The following is a 26,096-nucleotide window of genomic DNA, read 5'->3' as shown; positions in this document are numbered from 1 at the left end:
AGTATACATACAGGTTCAGAACGCAAAATGAGAACAACAACATAGTATAAGTGAAATACAGTAGGAAATATCAATACATATTCAATTTGGAGTTCTTAAGGGGGAAAGAGAAATACAGCGACATAAATACAGTTAGAAACAGGTAGTTAATTTCAGTCGCCCAGGAAAAATTGCAATTCGGGGTCATAATTTAAACCGCATTCAATGCTCCGAAGGCGCATAATCCAAGTCGCTTCCTTGCGTCTTAGAAGTAGTTCACGGTTACCACCTCTCACATGGATGGGTACGGTTTCTATTCCATAGAAAGAAACCTGAAAGTCGTCTGTGTTAGGTTGACACTTGGCTACATGAAGGGCCACGGGGTATTTAGGATCATGCTTCAAGATTGCTCTCATATGTTCTGAGATTCTTTCTTTCAACGCTCGTATTGTACTACCAACGTACTTCACAGATTCACCAAACGAGGTTACCCAAAAGCAATTTTGTCGAAAGCAAAATCCAAATTAAACAAAATAAAGAGAGAGGAAACGCTGAAAACTAAAGACCCCCAGCTTAAGAAAGAGAGTACAGTAAGAATGATCACAGAATACAATGCTCTACACAACTCGATCAGAACCAGCCTGACGAAACACTGGAAGCTGTTAAGAGATGATTCTACATTAAAGGAAATGATCCCGGCCACCCCTCAAATCACATTTCGCAAAGGGAGGACCCTGAGAAACAGGCTCAGTCCCACAGTGCCACGGGTAGATAGAAATCCGACATGGCTTACCCAACGAGGTAATGGTTTCTTTAAATGTGGATTATGCCCGATGTGTAAATGGGCCAAGCACAAGACCAAACACTTCACGGGCCCCTCAGAAGAATCATACGAGATCAGAACCAACATAAATTGCACCACCAAATATGTAAGTTACATCATTGAATGCCATTGTGGTAAGAAGTACGTTGGTAGTACAATACGAGCGTTGAAAGAAAGAATCTCAGAACATATGAGAGCAATCTTGAAGCATGATCCTAAATACCCCGTGGCCCTTCATGTAGCCAAGTGTCAACCTAACACAGACGACTTTCAGGTTTCTTTCTATGGAATAGAAACCGTACCCATCCATGTGAGAGGTGGTAACCGTGAACTACTTCTAAGACGCAAGGAAGCGACTTGGATTATGCGCCTTCGGAGCATTGAATGCGGTTTAAATTATGACCCCGAATTGCAATTTTTCCTGGGCGACTGAAATTAACTACCTGTTTCTAACTGTATTTATGTCGCTGTATTTCTCTTTCCCCCTTAAGAACTCCAAATTGAATATGTATTGATATTTCCTACTGTATTTCACTTATACTATGTTGTTGTTCTCATTTTGCGTTCTGAACCTGTATGTATACTAACTTGTTCATAGGAGTAACTAGTTGCTCCATCTTACTACAATCACGTAGTCAGAACCAATTCCTGATCCTCTGTGCGATGGAATAGTTCGCAAATCGCAATCTATCGTTATAAATGACCTTACCCCTACCCGGGTAGTCTAATGCTATGTATCTCGCTCACATCTCCACATTGAGACGTTTGTTAATATCAACAATTATATTATCTCATTTTGACATGTAGACACACCTACATGTTGATGCCCTTATTGACCTTGCTGGGTGTTTAGTCACATATTCTATTATCCCATCATATCCCTGATGGGTTATGAATGAGGTCCTAGTTGGGCCTCGCAGCAGTTATACACATCACCTCCCTTTGGTGATTGACAGTGTACAAGGTATTTAGTTAAAATACGCCATGTATTGTAACGTTGTCAACACTAAACTAGTAACGTAAAATAGAAATCATATCTTTCTCGCATGAGGAATAATGTTTTTCAACATCTCATTTCCGCGCAAGACACATGCGCGCAAGCCGGATATTTACACATTATTCGTTGAGCCAAATTTTAATTTTTATTCTACCCTTTAACTCGGGGTAGTAACTCTTCTTTCTGTGGCCATGCACATCCACATTAGAGCTCTAGGACTACGTTCTAGTCTCTGGAACTCACCAACACGTAATCATTATTTAAATGAGCCCCACTTCCGGTCACGTGTCCGTTCACGAAACACGGCGCCGGGAAACTCGAAGAGGGGGAATTACGTCCGCCAGGTAAGCGCATTCAGACCCGTAACTATTGTGTCCCCATGGAAATCAGCGTTTGAGTTTCAAAACGATCTGGTTTCTCTACATTACTTAGAGTCTTACACCCGCCTTTTTACTCTCTCCTAAGGACAAGGCACTTTGTGGTTCACGAGCGCACCCGCCCTGCAACCACAAGGACCTCGCTTCTCCCGGTTTCTACTCAACCTGCCTATTACTAAGGTAGGATTTCTCTCACTACCATGCGCCTTTGTTACCGGGTTGTATTGTCGTTTTTGAAATTCAATCTTTGTAAATGCGCTGTAAATCTTGCTTTCTTTGCAGATGTGTTTATCCACACATCAGATACTGTTGACTAAATAACGTGATACTTGGTTTTCTGCCGTTACCGTGGCAGACACCCCTTTTGCATTGAAGCCAAATAGACAAAAATTTTTGGTTAGCCGGGTGAGTTCCTATATTTACAATAATAATAATTTTGTACTTTTCTAATTTTTTAAAGTGTCTCCAAAGCGCCCCATCACTAAGCTAGTGGCCTGCAATCGCATTTAGCCCTGTGTTGTTTACCCTACTGATATTTTGGTTGATTGGTTTTTAGTTCTTGGATTTTGTCACATCGGAGTACGGCATTAATCCATATCCCTTTATCTTTCCCATATAAAATTCTTTTCATTGGACTCTACCCTCCTGTCTTCCATAGCTCAAATCTAACGCCCAGCGTGTTTTTCACTGTGCTCCAATTCAGATAAGCTTTCTATAAATTGACATTTACAATTTTTCCTCCGCTTCTCTTCCATTTGTCTCCCCCTTTGTTTAAACCCTCTCACTGACGATCAACACAGTCCACGCCCTGACCGGTCCTTTCGCGCCCTTTCTTGTGTCCACTCCATATCAGCACATCCTGTCCATAAAGCCATTCTCCAGGTATGTCTAGTATGTCGTAACTGTAGTCCACCTTCACAGAATTAATTTGATCAAAGTGCGTACTTTAGAATACAAATAATTTTTGATACCATACTCTATACGCACTAAGCAATTCACAACCACAATTATGTAACATTGTCATTCCTAATGCGATTCAATTACGTTCACTTATGTCACTCATGAGAAATCTTGGGAAACCGTCCTTTCTATACCACACACCACCTGTCTTACCACTTCACTCGTCTAACCGGCCAGGTTTTTGTTCAAGCAATGATCAACAAGTCACACCAGTCACCTTGTTCCTGACAGATATTGTTTGGCACGACACACACCACCATGTCACTTATGTCACCTTAGCCATGACTGTTCTCCACATATACACTAAGTCACGTTACCACCTTCTGCGCATGCCTTTGTCCACCAGGGTGACACCATGAGTCACCCGTTTTCTACATAGATATTATAATCAAAACATGTGTAGTAAAAACAGACTCTGTATTTTTTGTTTAGCCCTGAAGATTCGCATTTGTTCCTTGCGATGAAACACGTGTTGGCTTTTTTGAAACGGAACAATAAACAGAAAATGGACACACCCAATACAGACTATTGATTGACTTACCCGTCTCAATAGATGAACTTTCATTGAATTACGTATCTCCACCAACTGTTTAGATTGATGCGCTATATGTCACTATTGTATGTTACAATCATATACAAATTTTGGTATTGTACGCTTTTGTGTTAGTGCAGGGGCACAGTTGTTCATATCTAACGATTTTTGTAGGTCAGTGGGGGTTTTTGACACCAATAGCGTGTTATCTGCTAATAAGAAGGGTGGGGGTTTTCTCCCCGGCCAGGGTTGGGGTATCAATTGGAACCTCTCTCAAATGGTCTACCACCCCATTTACAAAGAGCGAGAACAAGGTTGGAGCCAGAACAAAACACTGACGTACCCCCCTATTCATCGCCACCCTTCCCGTTAACTGGCCTTGGTTGCCCCACCTGATTCTGGCATAATTCCCCTCATGGAGACGCTTGGTGAAATCAAGTATCATAGGAGGAATCCCCAGATCATACAGAACTTGCCATAGCTTGGCGCGTGGGACCAGACCGAATGCAGTCTTAAGGTTCAATAAAGCCAGGTATAAGCTACCTTTCCCGATGGTTACTACTTTCCAGTATAGGGTACAGAATCTGAACACTTGATCTATCGTTCCTACTTTCTTCCTGAACCCTGCCTGGAAATGCGAAAGGACATTGGCTTCATCCATCCAAGACCTTATTCTCATTAGGAGGACCCTGCCAACCACTTTTTGTGTTACGTCGATTAAGCTAATCGGCCTGTAGTTGGCAGGATCCTCCCTGTTGCCCTTTTTATAAATTGCAACTACCTCTGCCCCTTTCCAAGAGTCCGGGACGGGATGGTCTCTGGCTCTCAAATTCATTATAAGCAGGATGAAGTCAGCCCACACTTTAACTTCACGCAGCAGTAGATCACCAGGGAGGCCATCAGGACCCGCCGCCTTTCCTGCGGCTAGCCCAGCTATGGCAGATGAAACCTCATTAAACTCAGAGTTCGTCTAGTCTATCCCCTTCTAGCGAGTACTCCTGTATGGAACCCCCAGCTGTAAATGGGATATTTTCTTTGGACCCTGTTGGAGTGGTTTCAGTATCACAATACAGGCCAAGAAAATGGGCATGCCATTCATGTTCTGTAATATGATTAGGAATCGAGACGGATCCCTTCCGTCTGCCTTTATTAAGTATTTCCCAGAATACAGCGGTGTCTTTTAGTAGGGAGGCAGCTTTAAGTTCCTGCCAGTGGTCTTCTTCCTAGTACGTTTGGCTAGCTCTACTGCCCTTGCGTACTCTTTCCTTGCTAGTCTAACCAAGGAGGGGTTGTTGCTTTGTAGTGCCAATGAAAGGCTATGCCTCTTTTCCCTGCAAACGTCTGAGTACCACGGGTTAGAAGGCCTGGGAGGATGTTTACTATGAGTACTGTGATTGCAAGGGTCCGGAATAGCAAAGAACTTTCCCAACCCATTTATCGTCTTTTGATAGAATTCAGGAAGGGGAGAATTCTCTATAGGCTCTATGACACCACTAATGGCCTCAAGCTCTATAGATTTCTGCTCATTGAGCTCTTTTATACTTATCAATTTATCCTCCTGGTAAGCTACCTTATGCCATTTAAGACGGTGGTTGCAGTAGGATAGAACTACTTCTTTTGTCAACGACCTCACAGAATTTGAGGACTTGGAAACAGTCCAGTTGTTTTTTATTTGCATGCAGAAGGGGTTGTGATCACTATCCTGGGTTGGCTTCACTTCCATGTCCAAGAGGTCTCCCCAATGTCAGATGTCTAGCAAAATATAATCAATCCGTGATGAGCAGCTGGACTTGTTGTATGTATTAGACCCTTTTGGATCGGAACGTGTTCGTCCATTCACTGCTCTTAGATTGTACTCCACAGATAGAGCGTTCAGTTGTATAACTCTTTCTGTCCACTTTTAAATTGGGGGGACGGCTAAGCAATGGGATGGCAAATTTGCTGTCCTGCTCCCCAATACCCAGCACATCCTCCTCGCTTAGCAGTTCGAATGTGCAGTTAAAATCTCCCGCCACTATAATGACAGAATTGGGGGGTATAGTGGACAGTTCAGAATCTAGTACTGCTAAAATGGCCGATGGAACGTTCCCAGGGGACCCTCTAGCATACACATTAAATATCTCCATGTTGGGACTGTTTGGAGGACCTTTCACAGCCAGGTGTAGGATGTCTTTGGATGGAGTAGTATGCATGATGGTTGACCAGTTTAAGGAAATGCTGAGCCAAATGTGGAGACCCCCTGATGGACGACCCCTCACCTGGCTTAATGCTGGGATAAAATGAGTTGCAAATTCAGATTTGTATAGGGGGATCAGACTCCAAGTCTCTGGGAACAAGCAGATATCCTGTTTATCAATAAAATCATTCCACTCGGGAAGAAGCATTTTTTTTTCTAATCCTACTATATTCCATGAGAGGAGACGGATTTCCCCAGCGCTACTTGCCTCCACGATACATGCGTCATTTGTGCTCCCCCCCTCATCTCTACCGGTCTCTAAACCACTAGGACAAGCAGGTTCATCATCCCTAAGCCCATCGACTACTTGACGGGGATCCATAGTCAGGGCCTTGTCTAGTCAATCAATTGAGCCTAGGCCAGACTCTAACCCCTCCCTCTCTGATGACCATTGTTGGGTACAGCGAAACTGAATTGCGGAGTGCCCAGGTGGGAAAGTGCGGAACTCAAGTTCCACCAAGTTCTTAGCAATTGTGACGCTGAATAACTGTATCTCAATACAGTCTGTCTGTGAACTTCCTAGGCTGACCCTCCTTACTTTTGTCTGGTCCTCTCTTATCACCGACCTGCAGCCCCTTACATGTCTTATCCAGTGTATCACTTTGTTTTTAAGGGATTCACTACTCTCATAGCTTTCGTTACTTGTAAGCCTTGGAACCTTAGTCATGTATATTTTGGGAAGGGAATTCTCTAGAGGGGTACTTCCCATGTGTGTGCCCGGTCTGACATGGCTACCCTGACCTTCCCTGGATGGTGCACTGCTGTGATAGTTTTCTTTAGGAGGCTGTCATTCTGCTGCAACACGCCTATTCCCCGTGGCTATGTCTTGATTACACCAGAGATTAGAATTTGAATTTCTAAGAAGTTTGGGCCTTAAAGTGGGTCCCTGTGCACGAATCTTATGCCCTAAAGCTGGCCTCAACCCTGCTCACTCAGTATCCCCCACCAAGGGCCTATCGTAAACACTACAGGGAGTGGGGAGTGTAGAAGGAACGACAGCAGCAGACGGCTTGAGTCGGATAGTGCAAAAGGGGCAGAAGTGTGGCCTGCTATGGCACTAGGCAGAAGATTGTACACCAGCACAGGCAGAGAGCAGGAATGCACCATTTATTGGTAAATATAGCGCATTCCTGCCATCTTCCTTTCATGCAGCAGAGCAAGTTGTCTTGCTGCGTTGCATGAAAGCTTGATAAATCTTGTCCTTTGTTTTTTCAGTTGCCAGGCAACGGGGCTCATCACTGCAAGTTTCTGTATTGGCAAGCAGCTCATCTCACAGCAGCAACGTTTTATTTAAGTATGATTCCATTGCAATGGTTGTAATCTTTTTGCCATCAAGGAAACAAAGTCTTTCTATAAACATCTTGTTAGAAAAGGGTTGGCTAAGGCTTGCTCCAAAGCCAGGCAGAAACGACCACTCTAGTCAGGGCTTGGGAGTTACACGCCAAAGATAACCCCTGCTCACCCCCTTGGTAGCTTGGCACAAGCAGTCAGGCTTATCCCAGAGGCCATGTGTAAAGCATTTGCGCACGGGCACAGCAACAACATCCCAGGCACACTACAAAAGGAACTCCACACAAGGTTATATCAAAAATAGCCTTTGTATTGTCATAACACATTAGAATAGTAAACAAATAATATACACTGTTCCAACTGGCACGGGCAATATTCACAAGAGATTATACACACATGACAGGGCCACATGGACCACTGTCAGAACCATCACAAAGCAAACTTGGTAAAAGTAAAACAGATCACAAATGTACAACCAATAACCACTGGTAATCACTGTACTTAGCATTAGCCTGTAACATAAACTACTTTATGCACAGTATCACATCAGGCGCGAATTACATTCTGCGCCAACCTCTCCAGCATAAACACATTATGCAATCATCTCACAAGTCTAAAGACATTAGTCCCTAACCTCCTAAGCATAACTCACATTAGGGGCATAAATGACACAGAGAGACATAATCTCACTAGCATAAACCTTGATATGCAAAACAACCTCATAATCATAAAAGACCACATTTAGAGGTATAACACAGGGTGAGTACAACATACTACACACATTACATTTCCTAGCACCTCTTAATTTTTAACACATAATTCACATTAGGGCCTGGCGCCCTACAAACCTATTAGCCCCCCTGGCCAACTGGCCATCTCAGAAAAGGGGGCTCAAATGCCCTGTGTCCCAAAAGTCAAGGCTGCTGCTTATGCAGCGAAAGTCAAGGGTGCGCCGCTGTGCAAACCTAAATGTGGCAGCTGCCCACTACTTGCTGGGCAGCTGGGAAAGTTTGGGGCAAAGGAGTACATCTCACTCCTGACTTCACAAGACATGCCCCCAAAAGACCTGTGCACCTAAATGGTGCAGCTGTCACTAATTTCTGTGCAGCTGTAAGTAATGGGGAAGACCTGGCACCTCCGTGCCCCTTCTGTCCCTCTCAGGGACTTTCTCAAGAACTGCGTCATCGTTGCAGCTGCCTGCGCTCTCGCCGGGCAGCTGGGATTGAGGGGAAAATGAGCCCTGGCACCACTGTGCCTTGAAGATAAATGTTCCCCAAACAAGAAAGGCATGGGCCCCTCTGGGCCGGCCGAAAACAATTATGGCCATCGTTGGAGCCATGCACAGGCTCTGAAGATAATTAGTGCCCCAAGCGTTGGAGCGTGCTGACTCATGAGGGACAATGGGCCTACGGGACCTGGGGACCCCTACGGGGGCCCTCTAAACAACTATCACTGCGTTGGAGCGGCCCGCTGCACAAACAAGACCGCTCTGACCGGGTGCCTCTGCCAGGCACCATTGAACGCGAGTCCCATTCACCTGGGCTCTACACTGGTCGAGGGTCTCCTCCTCATGCAGTGGGGGTCGGCACCGGCAATGTGCCTCGCGCTACCTCCGCCTTCCATCTCCACTTGTTGGCGCCCAGAGGGCTCTCCGTCAGCCAGGGGAGCCCCGCACAGGCAGGCGTCATCTCTCTCACTCCGGGCGGTGGCAGCATGCGCGGGGCTTCCCTCGCAAAACCGGATGTCCCACCCGCTGCCAGGCACATCGTTGCCTGACTTCCGCCCTGTCTGCGACTCGGGCCGCAGTGGTTAGTTTACCAGCAGCAAAATGCGGGGTAGGCACCTGTAATTTAAATAACAAAATAAGCACAGCTGCCAGTCGAGGTGGGCACCCGCCAAAGGTGAAAACCAGGGGGTGGGCACCCGCTAATGAAACAAACCCAGGAGGCCACAATCGCAGGGTGGGCACCCGCTAATCAATAAAAATGGCACGCAAAGACGCAGGGTGGGCACCTGCTTAATTAAAGAGAAATAAGTGGGGTGGGCACGGTCAAAAGCCCACAAGGAGGGGGGAATCCCTACGAGGGGGTTTCCCTCGGCAAGGGCTGCAGCTCCGCGCTGCTCAGCTCCCAAGCTCGCCCTCTCCTAGGGAAAAGCACAAGATGAAGGGCTCCCAGGATGCTGCAAGGCTATGTCAAGCCTTGCCAAGTCAAAGGGGAAACAAAAAGGCCAAGAAGTCCTGGAGGTATCAGGGGGCAATATAGGGCCCAGGACACAGGGCCCTCCAGCAAGGAGGAAGCCCCCATGCGGTCCCTCCTGGGCTCCACCAGCAGCAAGCCCCCCTCTGTCAGGATCCAAAAGAGAACAACATCATGGGTCACAGCCCCTCCTTTCATACAGCAATTCCTTTTGTTAAAAGGTGCAGGCAATAGGAGAACCAGATACAACTAGTTCAGGGGAGCTGTTGAGTAATTCGTTTTGCTCAGCTCCCCTCTTCCATTCACAGGACAGGCCAGAGACATCAGACGCACCCCAGGAGGTGGAGCCAGCATTGTGGAGGGAAAGGCACAGCTCTATTCAGGTCCTAGGTGCAACTCCTCCCTCCCATCTACATGCAGATCTCCCTATTCACCACCGGGCAGACCTATCCTGGCTCCTGGAGCCACCCACATCATCCAGCACCTGTCAATCACAAGCCAGACAGGCAATTCACATCAGGCAGGCAGACACATTGCACACAGAAATGCTAACTTCTAAAAGTGGCATTTCTCCACCAGTCACCATAAGTCTGCGCACACCATTGCGCAGCATTTATTCTCACGAGTTCGCACATACTAAACTTGCCCCTGCACTCCTCTCATATCAGGAATTACCATGGACACACATCTCCCCCATGCATTCCTATGGGAGGGCAGGTCAGTCTCACAATACATACACAGAGAGTGCACGCACTTTACACTGGACCACAGTGCTAAAGTGCGCAGAGACCTAAAATCACCAACACCAGGTTACAGAAAAAGGCTAGGAGAACGCAAAAAAGTTTTGGGGTGAACCTGCCAAAAGGGACAAGTCCAACACATCTCAATTTCTTTTATGGCAAACTTAAGAAGACCATGTTTTTAACCTTGAGGCATCATATATTCTTAACTGACCAGAGTTGTTGCAAATTTCCAAGTAATTACAGTGCAACATACATTTCCCTGGGCGGACAGTACTGTATCTGGCAATAACTCATTTCCTTGAAGAAGTGTTTGATTTACCTGCACCTTGTCAAGTATGTTGCCCCCTGCTACTCTTCAATTCTTATCTTCATCTGAGGAACCCCCATGGAATGGAGCATGTAGTAAAAGGCATTTATGGTATATGCAAGTTAATAATGACATGTATGGGGGTATTAGAGGGTAAAATATGTTCTCCCCTGCGGAAGCTGTCCTTACTCAAGCACTGTCTAGAAGGTGATGGTCATAACAAATTAAAATTATTACTACCTCTCAACAGTCCTGGTGATTTAAATATATTTGATTACACCACTGGTAGGATGGGTGTTGAACCGGAACTCTAATTACCTATACGTCGGCTCCACCAAGATTTGACAGTTAGGGTGTGCTTTTGCTCCTCATGGGAATGTTCCCCGAATATTAAATCTTCTGGGGGTGCTAGGCAGGATGCATCCTGGTCCCCTTGCTTTTTGTATTGTACATAAACAGGATACACCGCTTACTGATGAATGGGAAGGATGTGCCGCGAATGGGAAACATGCCTGTACCTATTTTTCTATAGGTGGACAATGCAGTTTTAATCACCCGCACAGCAAATGGGCTGCAGATCTTCATAGTTTTTTCTTGGTTTCCATGAACGACTTGGACCTTCAAGTCAACTTTTCAAAATCCTTTATCATGATGTGTAGCCGACCTACTGCAAAGTCCAAGTCTTTTACAACGGGAGACCTCCATCTTTAACAAAGGTAAGAATTTCAACTATTTAGGAAGTTCTTTTAACCAAACGCTTAGTAGGGCACCTCTTTTAACAAATAGACTTCAGTCATTTTATAAGAACTTTAAAGTCATATTCAGATTCACTATAAAATTGCAACATAAGCCATTCCTTGAAATGTTGAACCTCTATAACTCTTACTTTCTTTATTTGTTTATTGCATGTCAAAAAAGAAGATATCTTGAGCATTACCCCCCTGAAAATAAAAAAATAAACATCAAATTATAACAAACAAACAAAAGCTCATATCTTTGAAAAACGTGATTATACAGTCGAACTGCGAGAGAGAAGTACTGTTCTGTCTCTAGTTTTGCAATCACAGATCAAAATAAGCTCACCAATGGATCTTTTTGTAAGTATAAATTAATTAAATCCTTAATCATGGAGGAGAGTTCCTTCCAAAGGAACTTAGCCTTCATAGATCCACCTTATATGAAAATAATATCTCTACACCCACAACATCTCCTGCCAGCTGTTGAAAGACATTGTCAAACTATCCCTCGGTCTTTAGGCAGTAACTTATTTAATAACCTAGGGGCAGATGTATCAAACGATTTTTTTGTTGCAAACGCTGCGAATCGGTAAAAAGCAGCGTTTGCAACAAAAAAATCGGAAAATGGAATGTATCAACTAAAACGCATCGCAATATTAAGGAATCGCAAATTTTGCGATTCCTTAATATTGCGTAAGCATTTAAGGAATCGCAAATTGCGATTCCTTAAATGCTATGTAAGAAGCAATTATGTTTTGCGAAACAAAGAAATCGCAAATTACCACCAACTTGTAGTTGGTGGTAATTTGCGAATTCTTTTACAAATGCACTTTTTTGCATTTGTAAAGGTGCCATGTGGCGCTCATACATGCCCTTAGGGCATATATGTGCGCCAAATGCGCACACATGTACATTTCAGGGGTGCAGCAGGGTGTCCTTAAGACACCCTTGCATCCTTGAAATTATTCTCAATTTGCGATTAGCAAATTGCGAATCGAAAATTGAGAATAACTTCACATTCCTTCCTATGGGCCCCCTGGCCCATAGAAATGGATGGGAAATGATTCCTTAATTGCGATGAGCAATTTGCTAATTGCAATTAAGGAATTTTAAGAAATTACTAAAAAATAGAGAATTTTTATATACATACCATTTTGCAATTCTCAAATAGCGATTCTCAATAAATCGCTATTTGAGAATCGCAAATAGGTATTTTGATACATCTGCCCGCTAATACTTAATGCAAGGATCTAGTCCCCACAATCATTGACTTTCTTTAGGGCCGCATTTCATAGTTTCCCACAGATAAGAAATCTAGAAGCAAATCATCTCTTAAAATGCTACCGATTATAATTTTGAAGTCTGGCAGGGCCAACTCAGCCTCTCATTCTTCCAATGTTGATACATTGAGTACCACTAAATTGGGTCATAGTAAAACTTGCGATTTACAGCATTTAGAAATTGCAGAAGTGATATGATTTACTTTAAAACAATTATTTTTTTTGTAGCCATAATCTCAAACATAGGGGGTCATTATGATGACGGGCGGACTTTGTCCGCCCGTCACCATAGTGGGGAATGGGACTGCCCGCCATAAGGGCGGGGTTCCCGGGGGTGAGATTAGGATGTGCCCGCCACAGTGGCGGGCACATCCTGTATTTACAGCATTGTGGCGGGCGGTGCTCTCTGCACCGCCCGCCACAATGCTGAAAATGCTTTTCACCATTTGCATAATGACAGCGGCAGGCACCGCGCGGTGCCTGCCGCTTTCATTATGCAAATACAGGGGGGTACCACAGGTACCCCCCCTTGTGCACCCCCCCACTGTCCTTCACTCTGGGGGCCCGCAGGGGGCCCCCAGAGTGAAGACCTCTTGCCTTTCCATGGCGGCAATGAAAGGCTTGCCTCACAGCCCATTGTAATATGGTGGGCGGTGTCTTACAGACACCGCCACTATGTTACAGGTTTTCCGCCCCAGCCGCAAGGTGACTGGGGCGGAAAACAGGCGGGCGGTGTTTTTCACCGGCGCCTACCCCTCCGCCATCCTAATCTGGCGGAGGGGATTTGGGCTTGCGATGTCGGGCGGTTTGCCTCCGCCAGGCCGGCGGTGGCCACCTCCAGCCTGGCGGAGGCAAACCGCCCGACATCGTAATGTACCCCATAATGTCAGAAACGCAGAACTGGGCGTACCCACCTGCAAAGAAAACCAGGACTGGCTAAGCTTGTATCACTGCACATGGGGCACCGTGAGATTGTACATCTCTGCATGTTGTTTGTGCTGTGTAAAATGCGGTGATAGTTTGAAGGTCAACTCATTCTGAGGTTTGCTGCAGTCGTTTTAGCACTGCAGTGGTGCTATGCATATAATCCATGTAGTGGGGGTACATTAAATGTAATGGCAGGAGAAGGTTAGACTGTACAATGGCACTGACTTAAAATGACCATTGTAGGATAGAGGGCCAGATTGTTAGACAAGACTGAGATGTGCGTTTCTGCTTTTTCAGGTGGGCTAAATTAGGACTGCAGCAAAAGCCTGCAGTGATGCCAGTAGGAAGGTAGGAAAAGATTTTTTTTCATAGGACGAAGTGGAGCAGGTTCACGAGTTGGAAATCATAGGAGGACAGAGGCCCAGTGAAGGGGCATGATTACTGGCGTGCCTATTAAGGGCGGATTTACAGCCCAGTAACTGTCTGATCCCATTTTGTTTTTGACCTTGTGAAATTGCTTTGTACTGTGGCTTTTGCTACGCCTCTGGGAGCATTCTGATGATTCTTGTTGTTTTTTCAGGAATCAAGAGCGTTCTCGTTTTAGGGGGTTTAAATCAAGTGCTTCACGCGTTGTTGAAAGACGTTTACGGTAATTTTTTGGAGAGGTTTGTATTCAAATTGCCTTTCCATTACACATATGGCTCCTGCTAAACACACTCACAAATTTATGATGTTTGAAGTTAGGCAGTAAACAAGTCGATATTTCAAAAAGCTGGTGAGCCAGTGAATGTAGAAATAATCCTGGGTACACGGTACTTTACTGAAAAGGCAAGCACAAAGTGTAAAAACAACTTCACTCAACGTCAATCAAGCTGATTGAATGCCCTCCTTTTTCAGAACTTGTACCTCTTACTGTAAAATGCTTTGCTGTCATTGCTGGTGCACCTGTCAGAAGAGTTACCCATAACTGTTTGTGAACTTGTCAGGACTTTAGTGTAAGAATGGTGTTTGCAAGATGGGGGATGAATGCTGCTTAAAGAGGGCAGCCCTATTTCATTCTTCCCTGAACTTTGTTTAGGTACTATAGTGTCCTTTTGGAAAAGTATCTTGTCCAGACTCGATAAAACTACCTGTACCCCTGTAGGCTGAATCTTAGAATTGTATGGTAACACTGGGCAAGACTAGACAGTATGCTTCTGCCCAAATGCCCACCACTGCACCAGCCAAATGTTATTATTTGCATTCCTTTCATTGCTCCATCACTGACTGTAGTGGACTAGCTAGCACCCGATTAGCTACACACCTAGCCAGAGTCCCTGCATAAACTTTAATGTATACTGAAGGTACACAAAGTAACCTATTTTCATGGGTAGACTGTGATCCTCCAAGTTGTACTACTGAATATCGACCACCTTGAATATCATGATACATTAATATTGAGGACAGAATGTTGAGAGACAACATATTGAAAGTTAAGTGCACATAGGGAAATAAAGATTTACTGTTCCTAACTCCTCAGCTACGTATTTAGAACATACATAAATCACATAGGTACACATATGTGGGGATAGGTATGGAATATCTACACCTTCTTACCTGTCAATATTTTATTTGCGATATTCTGTCTTCAATATTGTATTCCTTCCAATAGACCAGTACCGATATTCAGGGTGAACACCATTTTCCATTTAGTTACAGTGTCCGTTTTATGTTTTTGAACATTAGCTATTTGCAAACTTCTTCTTATTGAACCAGTACCCCACAGTTTTTTAACGATTCCTTTTGTGTTCTGGTCTTTGCGAACATTAAGGCCTCGATAACGAGTCTGGTGGCGTACAGGCCGCCGGAGTCAGGGGAGTGCAGCGGTGGTGGTCTCCCCACTGCCCTATTACGAGTGGGAGGGTGGGACCGCCACAGCCCAGCCGCACCTGCTACGGAACCGCTGTACCTTGGTGGTGTTGTAGTGGTGTGGAGGCATCCATATGCTTGGCAGGACAACTGCAGCCCCGCTGCGGTCCTGCCATGCACATTAGGAGTTTCCTCTCTGTCAGACTTTTCATGGCGGTAAAAACCTGTTGGAGAGAAAACACAGGGGTCCCTACAGGGCCCCCTGATGCCTCTGCACCCTGTGGATTCACACGGGGGGGCACAACAAATGCCCCCCTGTATGCATGCACACCAGTTCCTGCACTGAATGGACTTTTCAGTCCATGTCATGCATGAACTGTTTTTGGTGTTCCCATTGTGATTTTTAGAAGCACCGCCATGAGAATGCCAAAAAAGCCCACCAGAAAGAAGGAAACTCCTCATCTGGTGGGCGGTCTAGCCACAGCTTTGGGGGTGTGGCGGCGGGGCTGTCCTGGCGCCGCACTACCAAAATCATAACCAGGCCCTAAATATTTAAGCCTTGAAAAATCATGCCAAGTGTATAGCCAGGGGGTATGGTGACTGCTCTATAATGGATTCGCAACTGCTTTAAGTGGTATGATGTTCGGAAAAAATATCGAGTAAAAAAATATTGAGATGCAGAAATATCAAGTTGTGAATATTGTGATGCACAAATATGTGCACAATTATTGCTGACAAAAATATTGATGTTCTAAGGTATGTCATATCGATGTTAAAAATATCTATGTTGTTAATATCTTTTACAAAAATATCTATGGGCCTGATTACGTTGTGGCGGTGGTCTGTCGGCCACATTGAGACTTGCAAAGTCGTTGCATCTGAGGACCACCGGCTGCGCCAGGGAACAGTCATTCCCTGACAGTGGCGCGCCACATTGTAGTATGCTGGCGCAGTCCCGCTGAGTATATTACAAGTTATTCCACCACCAGCCATTCCACTGCCCCCGCCATGGGGATACATTCAGGGGGGCACAATATGTTTCCCCTTGATTGTATACCCCCAAAGTTCTAGCACATCAATGTCCATGCTGTGCTGTCACTTTTGTGCTGTTCCCATTGGAATGCCTGTTTTCCGTGCACTGCCATGGGAAAGGCGAAGCACTGTCCGCCGTACACAAGTTCAACTGGTTATATGGCTGGCGGTCCTTGTGCAGGTTTGGTGCAGCTGTGCCGACGGAGAGCCGGCACAACTGCGCCAAACTTGTAATCAGGCCCACTGTTGTTAATATCAATGTTAAAAATATCCATGTTGTGAATATTGTTTACAAAAATATTGATGTTTTTTAATTCTTTCTATGTATTTAGTAAATATTTTATTTACATACGCTATACATTGTTTGTATAATTTTGTTCATGTTTTTTAATATAGTTTGTAAAATGTTAGTTGTTTTTAAATTTAATTCAATAGTTTATTGTCATTTTTAGTGCTTAAGCAGGTTATAGGGTTTATAGGAGTGCAGTGTGGGAAGTAAATGAATTATAATTAAACGGTAATTAATATTAATTAGTTAATTGACAATTAATTATGTAAATTGTGTAATTAATTTTTTTAAAGTTGAGCTTTAGGTGTAGGTTGTCGAGTTTTTAGGGGTAAATGGTGGGATGTCAATTAAATATAATAAATGTATTATTAGTTAATTATCATTAATAGTTTAATTGATAATTAATTATGTAAATTAAATTATGTAATTAAGATATTTTTTAAATTGTATGTTAAGTTTGGGTAGTTGGGTTTGTAGGGATGAGGGGTTGGAAGTTTATTAAATATAATTAATGTATTATTAGTTAATTATTATTAATAGTTTAATTGATAATTAATTATGTAAAATGTGTAATTATTATAATTTTAAAATTATGTTTTAGGTGTGTGTTGTTTAGTTTGTAGAGGTATAGGGTAGGAAGGTATTTAAGTAATAATAAATGTAACAAAAAATATTCATTCATTAAAAATTGTGTTATTCATTATGTTACATGGTAATTGTATTATGCTTTTTAATTGTAAGTAATGTTATATTTGTTGGTTGTTTACGATGGTTTCAGTCGGACTGCTGACATGCCATTGTAGTTGGTCGGACCTACAGTACCAGACACCACACCACCGCCTCTGTCAGGATCATAGATCCATTTTTAAAATTCGTAAGATTTCAAATTTATTTTGATTTAGGCCAAACTGGGCCCTCAGAACGCTGTTTGTTCAGTTACTTCTCACCAATGCTGATAGGCTGATCATATAAGAGATCTTCACCAAAATTGGTCCAGGCATATTGTGCACTTCAGGACCCCGCTTGTTTTACCACATTATTCTACAACGCTGACCGGTCAAATATTAAAGAGATTCTCATCAATATTGGTCGAGGCGTATTGTGATCCTTAGGACGTCACTTGTTTCACCATATTATCCTTCAACGCTAATTGGTCAAATATATAAGAGCCCTGACGAAGTTCCCTTTTGGCACTACTGGGAACGAAACGCGTTGGCTGTGTGCCGGTTTTTTAGGGATTGACTCAATAAAAAGAAGCACTTTTTGGAATTACTGCGTGCGTGTCTAACTTTCTACGAGTGCGTGCACCTTCCACTTTTTCTTGAAAACTGTGAATGTGATTTGCACCTCTGTACGATGGGTGCAGGAAGTGGGTTGCACCACCTTATAACTGACTGTACATGTTGATTGGTTGAGCTGGACCTTGGTCTGTCGTTTGTTCCTTTTTTGTTAGTTCACATATTTGTTGTACTTTACCTTTGAGAACTCAGGTTTTCTGTAAAACATACGTAACTTCTGTGTGTGCATATGTTTCCTTAAAAGACATGCTGAGGTGGCCGCTACAATCACTGTACTTGTGGTCCTGTTTTCTGCCCTCTTTGATGTTATACACACTTACAGGTTTATATGGGCACTCTGGGTGTTAACACAGTACCAATGATCGAGGTGGCTTGGCCGAAATATATATATAGCCTCAAGAAGGAAATGAGTAGTGGGTCAATATTTAGCACTTAGCACCTTTCTTGGTCCTTTGCAATTGGATCCCTAGGTGTTTAAAATGATCTAGTGCCCATTTGAGCCTAACTGTAGCTGGGGAGCAAAAGTATACACATGTAATGGGTATGCATTCACGGAGAGGCCAATGTGTCGGCATATATGTGTAACATTTCCACCAGCTTGGGCATGGAACTGTCAGGGTCTGAACATACAGCCGCATGCCATCCAAAATAACATTTTGAATATTCTGCCAGGAAATTGTTGGCTATCCATTATATGATAGAAAACAGTTGGATAGTAATATTAGGGCTGTGTTGAACCTGGCCCTCTTGTAGGTTTATCTCCAGACTTTTCATTTTACCTACAATTTTTCTGACCCAATTTTTGTTGGTGTTAGGACTCTGGGTACTTTACCATTGCTAATCAGTGCTAAAGTGCATATGCTCTCTCCCTAAATTGAATTGGTAATTGCTTTCTCCATGAGTGCCATACATGATTTACTGGTAAGTCCCTAGTAAAGTGCACTCTCTGTGCCCTGAGCCTACAAATCAAATGCTACAAGGGGGCCTAAAAGGGGGTGGTGATGGACGGAGCATCTGAACCAATCAAACACTCACACCCAGTCAACAGATCTGGGTTTAATCCATCACCGTTCTTTAGCCCACTCTGCCACCCCAGTTCAGACATGGCCATATGCAAATCAGTCTGACCCTGTGCCTCATGAGAACAGTCCAGCCCGAACTGCCAAGCCATGCCTTCCCTTGACCGGAAACAAGCTTACGAGGACCGTCTTCTGGCATTTCAGCCGTCTTCAGCCCAGCTTGCTTGAATCCAGTGGCAAAGTGAGCAAGGGACTCACGTCTGAGCATACCCTGCCAACTTATGGCGAACAAAGTGGTACAAAAGGGGGTGGTGATGGACGGAGCATCTGAACCAATCAATCACTCACACCCAGTCAACAGATCTGGGTTTAATCCATCACCGTTCTTTAGCCCACTCTGCCACCCCAGTTCAGACATGGCCTGCAGCACTGATTGTGGCACCCACATGAGTAGCCCTGCAAACATGTCTCAGGACTGCCACAGCAGTGCTTGCAAGTGCAGTTTTAAACTGTCATGTTGACCTGCAAGTGCATCCACTTGCCAGGTCCAAACCTTCCCTTTCAATACATATTAGGCACCCCGTAAGGTAGGCCCAAAGGAGCCCCAAGAGCAGTGTGCCGTGTATGTGAAAGGCAGGACATGTACTCGAGTGTTTTACATGTCTTGATAGTGAAATACTGCTAATTTCATTTTTTACTATTACAAGGACTGTCTCTCTCCTAGGTTATCATTGGAGCTGCCTTATAACACCTTCCAAGTGTAACTTTCAATTGGGATGAGATAGAGATTTGGATTTTGGGTATCCCTGAACTCAGTATTTAAAAACACATATTTCTGTGATGTTGGTTTTTAAATTGTGTGTTTGAAAATCCCATTTTTAGAAAGGGGCATTTTCTTGCTTTATCATCCTGTCCCTCTGCCTGCCTGTGGAATCCGCATCTGGATTAGACTGACGGTTGTGCTGTTTGTATATTCACTCTAGACAGTCACACAAAGGTGTACCAACATATCCTGATTGTCCATCACTAGGCTGATGGGCCTTCCTGAGCTAGAGTGGTGGGAAGAGGTATCACTGATACCTGACTAGGGCTGTGCCTGTCCTCTCACACTGCTGGTTCCATTCCTCTGTAGTGTGTCTGGATCCAGGCCAGGACAAGGCAGGATCTGTGCACTACAAGGACTATCCTTTGAAGTATGCCTACTTCAAAGGCGGAAAGGGATATAAGTATTGAACCTGTAACCCCACACTTTTAGAACACTTCTGCACTGAGGACTCTGCCAAGAAGGAGAGCTGAAGAGCTGTCAGGAGGAGGACTGCCCCTTTCCTGTGTTTCTTTACTGGGTTGGTCTACAGTTGCTGCTTCCGTCTGTGAGCAGTGAAATAACTGGACTTTACTTTCTGGAATCCTATATTCCAGGTTCTCCAAGAGCTTGTGTGTGCTTGCGTCCTGTTGGAAGTCTCAGAGCCATCAAAGACTTCATTTGCAACTTCCCTGAAGTTCTCTGCTGGGAGTTCTGATCTGCCAAGTGGTGCCAATTCCAGTTCTGGGTCCTTGGAGGTGGTTTTGCTGCTTCAAGACCTGAAAATCCATGCATTGCTCTTTAGCGCAGTATTTCCTGCTGCCAGCTTGTCATGCAGTTGAAAAACCGATGCATCGCTCCGGACAAAAAAACAGTGCAGCACCTGTTCACAGTTGAAAGACCCTCCACAGTTCGAGTCCAGAGCACTGTGTCTCTGATGTCCGAGATTTCCGCTCCAATCCAACGCTGGCCCTGCTGTGCAACTGAAGGAATTGATGCATCACCTGTCCGTGGCTGTTGATCTTGATGCAGCACCTTTTTCGCCACCACATCAACCCAGCACGCAGGGGTTTTCAATACATCACAATTGTGCGCCAAGTTTCCAGTGCATTGCCCTGCAGGAAGGTGCTGCCTTTGGAATTTGATACATTGCTTCTTCTTGCAGTAAGGAATTGACGCAAAACTTCTCCTGCATGCAGCAGAAACTGACACCTCTATTCCCCTGGGACTCAAGAATCGACACATCGCTGTGTTTTCCGATGCTTCCCTCCTCTGCTGGTGTTTTTCACCTCAGATTTTGACATATCAAAGGTACTTTGCGCTGAAATCAATGCATCCATAGAGTTCTATGGACTGAATTGCTTAAATCTTTAAAAAGTGACAATTCTCCCTGTGCATGTTGGATTTTTGTTCTTTTGGACTTGTTTGGGTAAGATAAAGATTGGTTAGTTTTCTAAACCAGTGTTGTGTCCATTTGTAGTGCTTTCACTGTGTTACTGAGTGGTCTATGTACAACTGCTTTCCACATTGCCTCTGAGATAGGCCTGACTGCTCATGCCTAGCCACCAAAGGTGTGAGCAGGGGTTATCTTGGGTGTATAACTCCCTTACCCTGACTAGAAGGAAGGGTCCCTACTTGGACAGGGTGCATACCACTGCCAACTAGAGACCCCCATTTGTAACAGTCTACAATACAGGTATTTCAAAAAGGATATTCCTCAGAGGAGGGCGAATTGGAAGGTGTTGGACAAACTGCTAAAACAGATTCCCAAACCCTCATTACTGAAGTTCACTTAGTGTAATAAAAACAGGATCAAAGTTGTAAAATCGATGTGGAAACACCCAGTCACCCTGGATTTACAGGAAGAGGCTTGTTCAGAATCATAATCATTCTCACTATGGAGAGGAAAAAAGAGAAAATAATTATGTATATATGAAACTTAAAAATCCCCATAAACAAGAATATTTCCAGTCATTTAAAATCCACATTTGCAAGGCTCCTTCTAACCCCAATGAATCTTAGAGTGGCCTTGCACAAGCGATTACCTCAATTCAATTTACTTTTTATTGTTTTAGATCTCTTACAAGATCAACAATTATACATAATTTCATCACTTTATAACAAAACTACACACATTAAAAAAGCTCATTTTAGAGCATGAATAAAATAGAATTAATAAACGTATACAGTTTATAACAAACAAATTAATTTGGTGGGCATTTAAAATAAGCAGTCAGATCAGTAATCGAGGAGAGGTTATGTCTAAAAACAAAAGGTTCTATAAAATGATTTCTGACTCAACTACCTCCTTATTAGAACATAAACTTAAAACATGTATTAAGTCCTGAGTTCCATTAAATAATGTATCACAAATCCCACTATCTTTCTCTTGGTTACTCCAACTTCTTGTATGGGCTTTTAGAGGGAGTATACCTATACACAGCTTGATAATACATCTACTGATACTATGCTCCAAGGTCAATCTTATGTATTTTTGAGAGATCTTAAACTTGATAATAGAGGTGAGAGATTTATAATGAGAAAGTTGCAGGTAATGCGCCTTATCAAGCTCATAACAGTTAGTCATATTTTTCAAGAACAGCTTCAAGCGCGCTGGGGACTAGGATTGAAGGATGGTTTCAGTACATTAAAAATACTTTAAAGCTGCCTTGAGATTTGTTTGAAAGGTATCATATTTTTTCCCTAACTTGAAAGTTTCATGTTTCACTTAGGTCCTTAAAGAGCTTTCTTCTGCGTGTAGTAGTTTGAAAGCCCATCTGATTATATTGGCTAGAGCTATTGAGAATGCACTTACCATAGCGAGTTCTAAGCGCAGGATCTGTACTGGAACAGCCTGAATCAATAGGATTAGTTGCTGTAGCAATTTGCCTTCAGCGTTATTCAGGACAATCCATCTAGCCGTGGGGATAGACTCCCTAGCAAAGGTTATAGTTGGAGGAATTTTTGCCCTATACACTTCTAAAAAACCTTGAAAATGCCTGTTGCCAGAGTAAGAATAAACTTTCCTTAATGCATTTGTATGTGCCACTACTTTTTGATTCATCTGATGTAGGTGAGAGTGGACTTCTAGGGTTTGTGAAACGACCCTCCCGAGATATGTATATGCTTTTGCCACCTCAATTGTTTTTGCACCTGATTGCCATTCATATTTGATATGGTGTTTCCTACCCCTAAATGAGACTATCTTAGTCTTACAAATTTTCACCATTAGGTGGTTCATTTCAGAGTATTTTATAAGGGCATCTATATTTCTTTGTAAGCCCAATGGGGTAAGATAAAAAAGAACCACATTGTCAGAATACATTAACACGTGTATATTTTCTAAAGCTTCTTTTGGAGGGAAACTATTAACTTTTTGGAAAATCTCTGGTAGATCGCTTATATAGAGTGAGAACAGAAGGGGAGCTAATAGACAACCCTGATTCAGACCGTTCTGAGTGGAAATCTTATGAGTCAGGCTTTTGTCTCCTCCCATCTGAACTTTACACCATGTTCACGAATGGAAGGCTACAATTAGCCTCAAAAGTGAGACCGGCATCCCTAGTTCCTTTAATTTTCTCCAAAGCGACGGTCTGTCGACTATCAAAAGCTGTCGAGAAATCGACAAATAGGCTATATATTACTTGAGATTTAGATAGAGATAGAACATACTTATCAATTATTGACTGTAGAATACCTATATTATCAATTACAGAATGATTGGGCTGAAAGCCCACTTGAAACTTTTGACTAATGCTCTTGGAGAAAGTCCATTCTCTTATATGCTCAAGAATACGTGCTGCAAATATTTTCCCTGTGGCATCCAAAAGTGCGATTTGCCAATAGTTTTCTGGGTTAAATTGAGAGCCCCTTTTTAGTATTCGAACAATGATACTCCCAGTCCATGAATAAGGAATTTGAGTGGTGGCATAGCAATGTTGGAAAAAGGGTGCCAGTAACGCGCTCCATTTAACAAATGTCACTTTGCAAGACTTTTATTAGTATCATGTCCGGACACATAGCTGCTGAAGTTTTCGCCTTCTTGATATAGAGCTCAATTTGTTTTCCTGAGGGAGAGGCTATCAATTGTACAGTCTCATCAGCAGAACTCAAATCGTATATTTTCCTACAACCGGACTGCTATATATTCGATTCATTGAGTTCTAGAAGGTAGCTTTCCCACTCGGTCTCTGATACCGGCATCACTTTTCTGGATTTAAGGCTTCCTGTTCCTTTGGCAATAAAGGGCTAAAACTGTTTAGTATTCCTTTTAGTGGCTGCCATATGTAGATCCATCCGGTGTTTGTCTGAAATAGCTCTGTTTTTTTCTCTTATGAGTTTTGCAGTTTTTTCTTCAAGCTAGCAATTTCAGCTTTTCTTCTTCTTGAGAAAGTAATAAACTGGAGTCTGATTAATTGGTTCCTGTTTTCAGAAATATTCTCCCCTGAAACCTTCGTAGCTTTGAGAGAAAAATTACTTGCAGAGATCTTTTTTTATAGGTTGTCAGTAGTGGAAATAAGAATTGACTCAAAGCTGTTGAGATGATATCAGTTCATAATTTTTTTTATGCTTGCTGTGTTCCATATTATTCGACCCTGGTTAGAGTCTAAGAACGTCTCACCATTCAGCTGAGACAGCGTCCATGGTGAAACCGGGGCAAGATTTAAATTAAGTTTCAGATGGATTATGGAATGGTCACTATCCAGTATGAAACAGGCATTTTTTATATGTCCCTGGGTTACTTATTATATAATCTAATATAGAGCCGCTATAGACTACTTTTCTTGTGTAATTTACAGGAATATCCCCATCTAGCCTCCCGTTTATGATCACACCACTAAATCCGGTTGTTAATTCAAGTAGGATTTTCCCTCATTTATCTGCTTTAATGTCATCCGGAAAAATAGAAGTTGGTATCGACCAGGCATCAATTTCATCTTTATTTCTACAAACTTGTATTGCTTGGTTAGAGATTTTTGCAGTGAAGTCACCTGTAATGAGGACTTGATGTCAACTACACAACTCTAATGTTGAGACTATCTAATCAAATATTTTAATCAGCATGAGATTTAATTTAGGGCCAGGCGGAATGTAGATAGTAAAGAGAAATATGGGTTTGGCATCTCGAGAAATTTCATTGCCGGTATTTATCCTTATGCTTTGGATGAAATTACTGCCCACATCAATTCTTTCGAAGTTACACTTCATGTCCTCCTTCAGTAGGATCGTCAGACCCCAATTTGCGTGATCTCGTTTTGCTGAAATTTCAAATGAGAAGTCATTCTTTTGACTAACATCTCTGAAAGACCATGTGGAACGTTTAAGGAGAGGGTGTAGTTTTTGCTATTCTAGGCCTACAATATTCCATGAAAGAAGATCAATACCTTTAATGAGAGGAGAGTTTTCATTAAAAAAAAGGAGTTTTACACCTCATCCCTGCCTATTTGCGTTCAAGTTATCCGCGAGCCAAGACCAGGATTTATCCTTATTTAATTTTGTAGTTTCAAGAAGTTTATGGTTCTATGTAGATCTTTCTCCATCTGTTATACAGATTGTTAACTTGTCGACTTGGATGTCCAGTGGACTTTGTGTAGGCTTATATTGGTAACAAATTGAGGACAAGTGAGGCGGATCCCTTTCTGGCAGATTTGATACATTCAACATAGCCTGCAAGTTGCAACGTCTTTTGTCTGACTCCCATCACGTCGAATCCCTACTTATGTAGGGTTTCTCTCTCATTTAGAATAATTGCAGGAATAACGCCAGACCAAAAATCAACTCACACTGTAAAGATGTTACACTTGTCTGAGAAGGAAAGTAATTTTAGTTCAGAAGATGAGAGCGTTTGAATGGGTCACTCCCTACAGAAAAAAGATCGGATAGCTCTAAAGTTAAATATACGCCTTGGGTCTGGCTTTTCCCCTCCTGACAAGGCCTTTGACTCAAAAGGCTTGGGCATTCGGGTCAAGATTGCTTTTAGTTTGTTGAATACCTTTGCCTGTGAAGTTAATAGCCAAAGGATTTAGTTGGCTTGATGATACTGCCTGTGAAGATAGAGGACAAGATAGTCCCTTAACGTTGCTATTATCAATATTACTTAACCTAACCTCCAATGAACTTTTACCTTCTGTCTGTGTGTCTAGGCCTAACCAGTCTCTTTGGGAAAGCTTTATTTTGCAAGGTTTTGATTTTGCAAATCTGCGGTTGCTCTTTTTCCTTCTACTTTTAGTGCTTTTGATATGTAGACTTGCTGTTTCCCTTGCTTGTTTTCCAAGAGTAGTTTTTTTATATTTATTGGGAGAAGCTTCTCTTATTGGACATACTTCTCTAGTTGACAATGCTGAATGTTGAAATGAAGGTTCCATATGGCGTTGTTGGAGATTTTGAGTAATCTCCTGTATTGTTTTGTGATTAAAGATTGG

This window comes from Lissotriton helveticus, chromosome 6 (genome assembly GCF_964261635.1).
Source record: "Lissotriton helveticus chromosome 6, aLisHel1.1, whole genome shotgun sequence".
NCBI lineage: Eukaryota > Metazoa > Chordata > Amphibia > Caudata > Salamandridae > Lissotriton > Lissotriton helveticus.
The sequence above is the reverse complement of the archived record's forward strand: the minus strand, read 5'-3'. Positions refer to the sequence as shown.